This window comes from Prionailurus bengalensis, chromosome A2, assembly GCF_016509475.1.
Source record: "Prionailurus bengalensis isolate Pbe53 chromosome A2, Fcat_Pben_1.1_paternal_pri, whole genome shotgun sequence".
NCBI classification, from domain to species: domain Eukaryota; kingdom Metazoa; phylum Chordata; class Mammalia; order Carnivora; family Felidae; genus Prionailurus; species Prionailurus bengalensis.
Window position 1 is genome coordinate 150956346 of NC_057348.1, and position 9916 is coordinate 150966261.

Sequence of the window (9916 nt, forward strand, 5' to 3'; positions counted from 1 at the left end):
TTGAGCACCTTTTCACGTAACTGTTGACCATTTGTATATATTTTTTTAGAAAAATGCCTATTCAAGTCTTTTGCCCATTTTTAAGTTGGGTATTTGTTATTTTGCTATAAGTTGTATGAGTTCCATATATGTTTTGGATATCAACCCCTATTATGTGCAAATATTTTCTCTAATTCTGTAGATTGTCTTTTAATTTTGTTGATTGTTTCTTTCTCTGTGCAGAAGCTTTTTAGTTTGATGTAATCCCACTTGTTTATTTTTACTTTTGCTCCCCGTGTTTTGGGTATCATATCCAAAAAATCATTGCCAAGACAAATGTCAAGAAGCATTTTTTCTATGTTTTCTTTTAGGAGTTTTATGGTTTCAAGTCTTACATTTAAGTCTTTTATCCATTCCAAGTTAATTTTTTTTTGTAACGTTCATTCATTTTTGAGAGACAGAGAGAGACAGAGCATGAGCGGGGAAGGGGCAGAGAGAGGGAGACACAGAATCTGGAAGAGGCTCCAGGCTCTGAGCTGTCAGCACAGAGCCTGATGCGGGGCTTGAACTCACAAACTATGAGATCCTGACCTGAGCTGAAGTCAGATGCTCGACCGACTGAGCCACCCAGGCACCCCATTCCAAGTTAATTTTTAAGTGGTGTAAGATAGTGGTCTAATTTCACCCTTTTGCATGTGGTTGTCCAGTTTTCCCAACACCACTAATTGAAGAGACTATCTTTTCCCCAGTTCGTCTTCTTGGATCCCTTTTAAAATGTTAGGTGACTGTACATGTGTGGGTTGATTTCTGGGCTCTCTATTCTGTTCTATGTGTCTGTTTTTATGCCAGTATGATACAGTCTTGATTACTATAGCTGTGTAATATTGTTGAAATCATGAAGTGTGATGCCTTCAGCTTTGTTCTTCTTTCTCAGGATTGCTTTGGCTATTTGAGGTCTTTTGTGATTCCATACTAATCTTAGGATTTTTTTTCTATTTCTGTAAAAAATGCCATTGGAATTTTTATAGAAGTTGCATTAAATGTAAAGGTTGCTTTGAGTAGTATAGACATTTTGACAGTATTCTTCCAATCCATGAACATGGGCATCATTGCATTTGTTTGTATCTTCTTCAATTTCTTTTACCAATGTCATCTAGTTTTCAGTATACAGATCTTTCACCTCCTTGGTTAAATTTATTCCTAAGTATTATATAATTTTTGATGTTATTGGGAGGATTGTTTTATTTCTTATTCAGACAGTTCATTGTTAAATGTGTAGAAATGCAACTGATTTTTATATGTTGATTTTTGCACCCTGCAACTTTACTGAATTCATTAGCTTTAACCATTTTTGGTAGAGTCTTTAGGGTTTTCTATATGTAAGATCATGCCATATGCACCCAGAGACACTTGCAATTCTTCCTTTCCAATTTGGATGTCTTGTATTTATTTCTTTTTCTTGCCTGAGTTTTCTGGCTGGTGAAAGTGGGCATCCTTGTTTTGGTTCCTGATCTTAAAGGAAAAGTTTTCAATCTTTCACCTTTGACTGTGATGTTAGCTGTGGGCTTGTCATATATACTTTTATTATGCTGAGGCACATTCTTGTAATACCCAATTGTTGAGAGTTTTATTATGAAAAGATGTTGAATTTTGTGTTTCACCTGCATCGATTGAGATGATCAGCATCTTTATCTTTCATTCTCCTAATGTGATGTTTCCCATTTACTGATTTGTGTATGTTGAACCATCCTTGTAACCCAGAGATAAATACCACTTGATCATGGTGTATGAGCCTTTTGACGTTCTGCTGAATCAGTTTGCTAGTCCTTTGTTGAGAAATTTTGCATCTATATTTATCAGGGATATTGGCCTGTAGCTGCCTTTTCTACTAGTGTGCTCATTTGGCTTTCGTATCCAGGTAATTCTGGCCTTGTAAAATGAGTTTGCGAATATTCCCTCCTCTTCATTTCTTTGTTTTTTAAGAGCTTGGGAAGGATTGTAATTAATCTTTTGAGTGTTTGGTAGAATTTACCACTGAAATCGTCTGGTCCTAAACTTTGTTGGGAGGTTTTTGATAAGTTATCAAATCTCTTACTTCAATCTCTTACTTTCCTACCTATTATTGGTCTGTTTAGATATTCTATTTCTTCATGATTCAGTATTGGTAGGTTGTATATTTCTAGGAATTTATCCACTCTTGTAAGTTGTCCTAGAACAACCTATGCATGTAATTGTGCATAATAGTCTCTTATGACCCTTTGTATGTATTTATGACCCACAAATTGTTTATCTTTTCAAAGAGTTAGCTCTTATTTTGTTAATCTTTTCTATTGTTTTCAATTTATTTATGCTCTAGTCTTTATTTCCTTCCTTCTAATGTTGGGCTTAGTTTGTTCTTCTTTTCTAGTTCCTTGAGGTATAATGTCCGGCTTATTTGAGATCTTTCTTTTTTCTTTTTTAATTTTTTAATGTTTATTTATTTTTGAGAGAGAAAGAGAGACAGAGCACAAGTGGGGAGGGGCAGAGAGAGAGGGAGACACAGAATCAGAAGCAGGCTCCAGGCTCTGAGCTGTCAGCACAGAGCCGGATGTGGAGCTTGAACTCAAGAACCACGAGATCATGACCTGAGCTGAAGAGGGACGCTTAACTGACTGAGCCACCCAGGTGCCCCATATCTTTCTTTTTTCTTAATTTATGTATTTATAGCTATAAACGTTCCTGTTAGAACTGATTTTGTGGCATCTCATAAGTTTTGGTATGTTGTGTTCCCCTTTTCATCTGTCTCAGATTTTTTTTAATGTTTATTCATTATTTTTGAGAGAGAGAGAGTAAGCAGGGGAGGGGCAGAGATAGAAGAAGACACAGAATTTGAAGCAGGCTCCAGGCTCTGAGCTGTCAGCACAGAGCCCGATGCAGGGCTCAAACTCACGGACTGTGAGATCATGACCCGAGCTGAAGTAGGAGTTTTAACCAACTGAGACACCCAGGCGCCCCTGTCTCAGATTATTTTTAATTTCCCTTTTGATTTCTCCTTTCATCCATCAGTTGTTCAAGAATGTGTTGTTTAGGGGCCTGGGTGGCTCATTCAGTTAAGCGTCCAGCTTCGGTGCAGGCCATGATCTCACGGTCCGTGGGTTCGAGCTCTGCATCGGGCGCTGTGCTGACAGCTCAGAGCCTGGAGCCTGCTTCAGATTCTGTGTCTCCCTCCCTCTCTCTGCTCCTCCCCCACTCACGCTCGGTCTCTCTCTGTCTCTCAGAAATGAATAAAAAAAGCATTCTATGGTTGGAAAAGATATCTCATATAATTCATATCTTCTTGAATTTGTTGAAACTTGTTTCGTTGCCTAATGTAAGATCTATCCTAAAAAATGTTTCATGTGCACTTTATGAGAATGCATATCCTACAGCTGCCAGATGGGATATTCTGCATGTGTCTGATAGGTCCATTTGGGTGTTGGTACTCCTGAATACATAAGATACTACAGGAAGACATGAAACGGAAGTAATTGTCCAGCTTTCAATTACAACTGAAAGAGATCATAGCGTCCAGAGATCTGGAAGCTTGCATTTGGAAGATACAAATGGTTCTCATCTAAAACTGAGATGAGCAAAAAGGCCGATTAGACCTCAGCCTTGTGGCAAGGATCAAATCAAGGACATGACAGTCACACTCATGACGAAAGCCTCTGAGTAGATTAAAGTGGTACCCAGTAAAGCCTTTCATTTGAATAAAACGGCACAGGGCTTCTCACTGACAAAGCCTGATGGGCTCAAGCTACCCAAATAAATAGAAAAATTAAACAAGAGAAAAATTTGTGTCTCAGAAAGCACAGTGGCTGTGATGATAGCACACGGAAGGGACTTGAATCAAATGTAGGAGGAATTGACCACAATTTTTAGGGTGGTGCTGAAATATCGAGCAGCGAGTGCTAAAGGAAACTGTAAATGAGACTTAAATGACCTTTGGACCTCAACTTTCTGTGGCCTGGAAGTAGTCTGAGAAAGCTGTTCAAAAACCAAGAAGGACAGGGGCGCCTGGGTGGCGCAGTCGGTTAAGCGTCCGACTTCAGCCAGGTCACGATCTCGCGGTCCGGGAGTTCGAGCCCCGCGTCGGGCTGTGGGCTGATGGCTGAGAGCCTGGAGCCAGTTTCCGATTCTGTGTCTCCCTCTCTCTCTGCCCCTCCCCCGTTCATGCTCTGTCTCTCTCTGTCCCAAAAATAAATAAACGTTGGAAAAAAAAAATTTAAAAAAAACCAAGAAGGACATATTCTCCAATGCTCACTTAATCTTTTAAAAAATTTTTTTAACTTTATTTTTGAGAAAGAGAGCACAAATGGGTCGGGGTAGAGAAAGAGGGAGACACAGAATCGGAAGCAGGCTCCAGGCTCTGACCCGTCAGCAGAGAGCCCAATGCGGGGCTCGAATTCGCGAACTGTGAGATCATGACCTGAGCCAAAGACAGACGCTTAATTGACTGAGCCACCCAGGCGCCCCATCCAATGCCTACTTAATCTAAGGACATGGAGGGTAATGGAAAAGAAGGCTTCTGGAAGGTGGAAGGTGGAACTAACGACCACAGGAGACAAGGCAATGGGAGACGAAAGACTACCATGGATCAGAATTGGTGCTTCACCAAGGAACATTCCTCACCCTAGTGTCTAGGACCTCAATGTCTGCCTGGCAGAATTCCACAACTGCCATGGACTAACGATGGCTATAATCATCTTCTTGCTTTCAGATGGAGTATTTATGATGGTTATCCTATTCCGAATAGGATGGGGTGGGGTGGGAGGCGTGGGGAGGTGGGAATAATGGTGCAGACATTTTATTTAGTGGATATGTCTCCAGATCAAGAGAAGATACGTCTAGGCCCAAGTACTGTGAGATCTTGGACTTTGAGCTTGACACTGTGATAAACCTTTTGGGGTTATTTCCCTGCACAGGGTATGCATATATTTTGCACATGGGAAGAATGATCAGAAGGGCAGGCCGCTGTCACTAGTCTCATCTGCGCATGCTTCCCACACTGGAGCACTTTCTGTCCCCCTAGCAGTTAGATGGGCCCATGTGACTAGTTCTAGCAAATGAGTTATGAACATGAATGATATGAAATCACTTCTAGGTCAGAACTTTTAAGCATTTAAATGTCATTTTGATCTCCTCCCATGTATTTTTTTTCCAACAGGCAACCCTCCACCTGGGTTTTGAGTTTTTAGTGTCTGTTAGAAGCAAATTCCCCTGCCAAGCTGTGATAGACATGTGGCATATGAGAAATAAACCTTTTGTTTTGAGCCACTAAGATTTGCGGGATTGTATATCATTACAGAATAATCTAGCATATTCTGAATAGAACATCAATTTATTGTTTGCCTGTTGCATTAGAAGATAGGCTTAATGAGGACAAGAACCTTGTCTATCTCTCTCTAAGTTATATACTGAATATTTATCACTACACTGGCTCTTAGCAGGTGCTCAAAATATTTGTTGAATTATCGAATGGGTTAATTGTCTTAGTATAATTCAGAACCTTAACTAATAACCAAGATTCATGCCTGAATAGATACCCATCTCACTTTTTCTTGGTGGTGAGCCAAGACAACGCATGCAAACAGGGTCTGAATAGTTTTTTAAAAGAATTTGAGACCCGCTTCAACATACACACACAAAATCATAATCTTGAAGAGGGCCATGACAATTTTAACTGGGACCATGTCCTTTTATTTCATATTACAAAAGCAATACACGAATGCGTGTTTATTTTTAAATTTTTAAGAAAGCATCATGGTATGTGGAGTAAAATGTGAAAATACCCTTTCTTGCAGTCCATGATCTCTCTCTTAAACCACACCTCTTAACTTCCTGTAGATTACCACCAATAGTATTCTGCAGAAATAGTGAACTATAGTATGCAATTGTTTTAAATGTTCATTTATTTTTGAGAGAGAGAGAGAGAGAGAGACAGAGAGAGACAGAGAGGGAATGAGTGGAGGGGGGGAGGGGCAGAAAGAGAGGGAGACACAGAATCGGAAGCAGGCTCCAGGCTCTGAGCTGTCAGCACAGAGCCCGATGCAAGGTTCAAACCCACGTACTGTAAATCATGACCTAAGCCAAAGTGGGACACTTAACTGACTTTGAGCCACCCAGGTGCCCCTATAGTATGCACCTTTAATTTGAGACAGTAAAAATGGATCTGTGAGAGTATTATTGGGATATTGTGACTTATAAGAAGTATGTATTTGGTTTTTGTCTGTTTCTGGCACAGAGTTCCTAAAACCCTTGGAATTTCCCAAGGGATGAGAGCTATAAAGGTGTCCTTTGTTACATTAACGAGGTGATTTGGGGACCCCACTGAGGGATGGGACTTGTGGCTGAGAGAACCAACCACCCTCTGACCTCTGGGGAGACAAGAGGGGTTGAAGGTTGAATCAATGGCCAATGGTTAATGATTTAGTCAACCATGCTTGTGTAATGAGCCTCCAGAAAAGCCCAAAAGAACTTGATTGGTGAACTTCTGGGCTGGTGAGTATGAGGACGAGAACCTCCCAGAGGTGCTGGGAGGGTTGTACACCTGGAGAGGGCATGGAAGCTCTATGTCTTTTCCCCATTCTGTTTCCTGCAGCTCTACCATCTGGCTGTTCCGGAGTCTTATTATTTTATAACAAACTAGTAATCTAGAGTAGAACGTTTCTCTGAGTTCTCTGAGCCATTCTAGCAAATTAATTGAACCAAAGGAGGGGGTCGTGGGACCCTCCAATTTATAGCCAGTCAGATGCACAAGTGACCCCCTGGGCTTGCACTGGAGTCTGAAGTTGTACGTGTGTGTTGGGGGGACAGTTTTGTAGGACTAAACCCTTAACGTGTGGAATCTGATGCCATTTCTGGGTAGACAGTGTCCGAATTGAGTTGAATTGTAGGACATCTAGCTGGTGTCCAAACATTTCTCGTTGGTACAGAGAGCACCCCTCCACCCCAAACTCCATGTGACACACAAATGGTGGAATTGGGTGCAGAAGCCTTAATTATGTGTGTATGTGCATACATTTATATGTATATGTCTATGTATATACCCACACTTCGAAAAATATACTAGAAGGAATCAAATATTAATCGTGTCATTCTCCGAGTTGTGGGAGTATGGTTGATTTCTTGCTTTCTTCCCGATACTTTTCAAATGTGAAAATGCAGTACTGAAGAACAACACAGTACTAAAATGACTTTAGCCTCACACAGAGTGTCCACCTGAGCATAAAATTCAGTTTCCCGCTTCTCTTGCTTCTCTCAAGCTCTCCTTTAGGTCATGTGCCTCATGCAAATTCAGTGTCATGAACAGCTAGGACCCTTACAGGTTAAACACTTTCAAGATGAAGATTCAAGGAACCCTGTGCTTCAACGTGTCCTGATTAAGCTGGATGGTATCAGCACTGAGTTCCAGGCAGCAAGTGCAGATGAGTCAGTGAGCAATAGTCCAAGACCAGAGCTGGGTCAGAGGACCAGCATCCCGGCCATGTTGTGTGTGTGGCCATGAATCTGGGAGGCCGCTGTATTTGGGATGGACACACAACCAGAGTGATTGAGTGTGATGCTAGAGCTGCCTAGGTCCTTCTGCTTCAAAGGATCTAGACCCATTTTTAGAGCTGAGGCTTAAGTGGCCTCAATGTGGATGGTGATGAACATCAGGGGCCCAGAAATTATAGCTCTGATCGTTCAGAAAGTCCCTTCCAAGGACAGGATCATGGTGGCAACAGCAGACTCAGACTCTGACTGGCTTAGCTGAGAGGAGATGTGCCATTTTAGGAAGACGGTGAGTCAACTTGACCAAAAAGAGACATTTAGTTGAGATAAGGGAGCTTAGACTTACTGTGTAGACTGTTATTTGTAAACACTTACTCTTCTAAGACTTTTGCATTTCTGGGTTCTGAATTATGTGTCATTTTTTATATTCAATGATTACAGGACAACTTTTGTTATTTTCTTGGTTATGGAAATACATGTATTGTTGGGACAAAACACAATCGATTGAAAAGTATGCTGTTTTTCATTTTGTTACTCCATACCTATGCGGATTCCTGGGCCGGGCACCACTACTCACCTTTGGCAATACATGGATTCTTGGTCCATCCCTGGGTTGACAGGAATAGTCTCTGAAGTCTTAACTTTGCGATCCTGAACCTAATAGGAAAGGCAAATGTCACACTGCCACAAGTGACAGCAATTGCTGAAATGGACCCTTAGGGAACTTCACTAGACTGGATGGATTAGGAGGCAGAGATAGAGCTTGCAAAGTCTGCCACATTGACTTGAGTCTGTGATGCAACTGAAGACTTCTTGAAGGAAGAATTGACATCTCACTGGATCCTTAAACAACAATCTGCCTACAAGAGCAGGCATCGGTAAATTGCCAGTGCTGATTAAGATAACGTTGTGGAGACTGTATAAAGTCTGATCATATGCATCAGAAATAACTCCCAGAAACATGCTTGTAGCTGGAGGGAAATTGACTTTTGATTCAAGACACACACATCAAAATGTCTGCATTTATAACATTCCTGAGTATCATAATTCTGAAATGTTTTCCTTTGTATATACTTACTAAAGAATACATGTGGGTTGAAGGAATCGTGTTTTATAGAACTGAAAGGTTACTAGGGGATATAGACAAATAGATACTAGTGTGTATAACCGGGTAATTAACACCTGTAATTCACTTTGTTGTGAATAGACTCACTCATTGCACAATCTCTGAAGTTGTAATTCATGCTACTGGCTCTGGGCAGAAAACCAGGGGAGTGGCAAGAGGAGGAGAGATGACTATGTCTCCATGGTCCAACCCTCAAAAAGCTCTGTGTTTCATCAATAGGCACCTCATTAATATCTTCCAGTGCTCACAGCCAATGCACTATACTCATCCTTTTCGTCACTTAGTTCGTTACAGGTTTCCTTATGTGGTTTGTGTTCCCTTCCGATGCTGGAGGATAGAGGTAATTGGGAACTAAAGTTCTTTGGGGAAGATTCAAACGCTCAGATCTTGCAGTGACTCTGAATAATGATCTCAATGGGTCAAAACTCTCCAAGGTAGATGGAAAAGGGCTGATTTTTTTCTGCTAAGTTCAGAGAAATTTACTAAGAGATAGAGAAGACAACAATTCAAACTTCCATGAGTTGTGTTTTTATAAAACAAACTACCCAAGTCATCAATAAAAAGTCCTATAAATGTTAAAACTAACAAAAATATTGCGTGTCAATGTGTGCAACACATTTGTTTGTTTTCTATGGCGTGGAGTATTTCTTTTTCAGAGATTATAGAAGTTTACTTATTGTTTGTTCTTTCTTTGATTTTTTGATGCCATTTTTTCCAACCACAAATCATGATTGTTCTTATGAAAAAATATGATATTTTATGATATTTCATTTTATTTTCTATTCCCAGGCACCATGCAGTAAAAATCGTGACCTGTCTGGAATAGTTTTTTTCTGCTAAATTGGGGAAGGGTCTAATGGCAGTACAATGCGTTCTCTATTCTCCAGAGCATGTGACTATGTAGTTTACTGTCTTTATGGGTAGGAGCAAATGTAATAAAAGTGCATGTTATAGGTATACTGGTTTTGTTGCTAAAAGTAAATGCCTGACTGGTACACTATGTGACATCCTTCTCAGAGAGCTCTATACATTATTAACCGTAGGCGAGCATGGTATGGAAAGGAGGTGGAGAGAAAAAGAATAATAATGGTAAAAGCAAACTTTCTCCTGTCTTATTGATTATTAAAGGCTTTTATATTATGTCATCTGACCAAAATATCCTGTGAAGTTAGTTGTATTATATTATTTTGCAGACGTGAAAATACAGTGGCGAGAGCTTACGTGACTTTCCAAGGCCACATAGACTGTAGGAGGAGAGGGTGGATGCCCGTCAGGGCTTTAGACCGATAATGTTTAGAA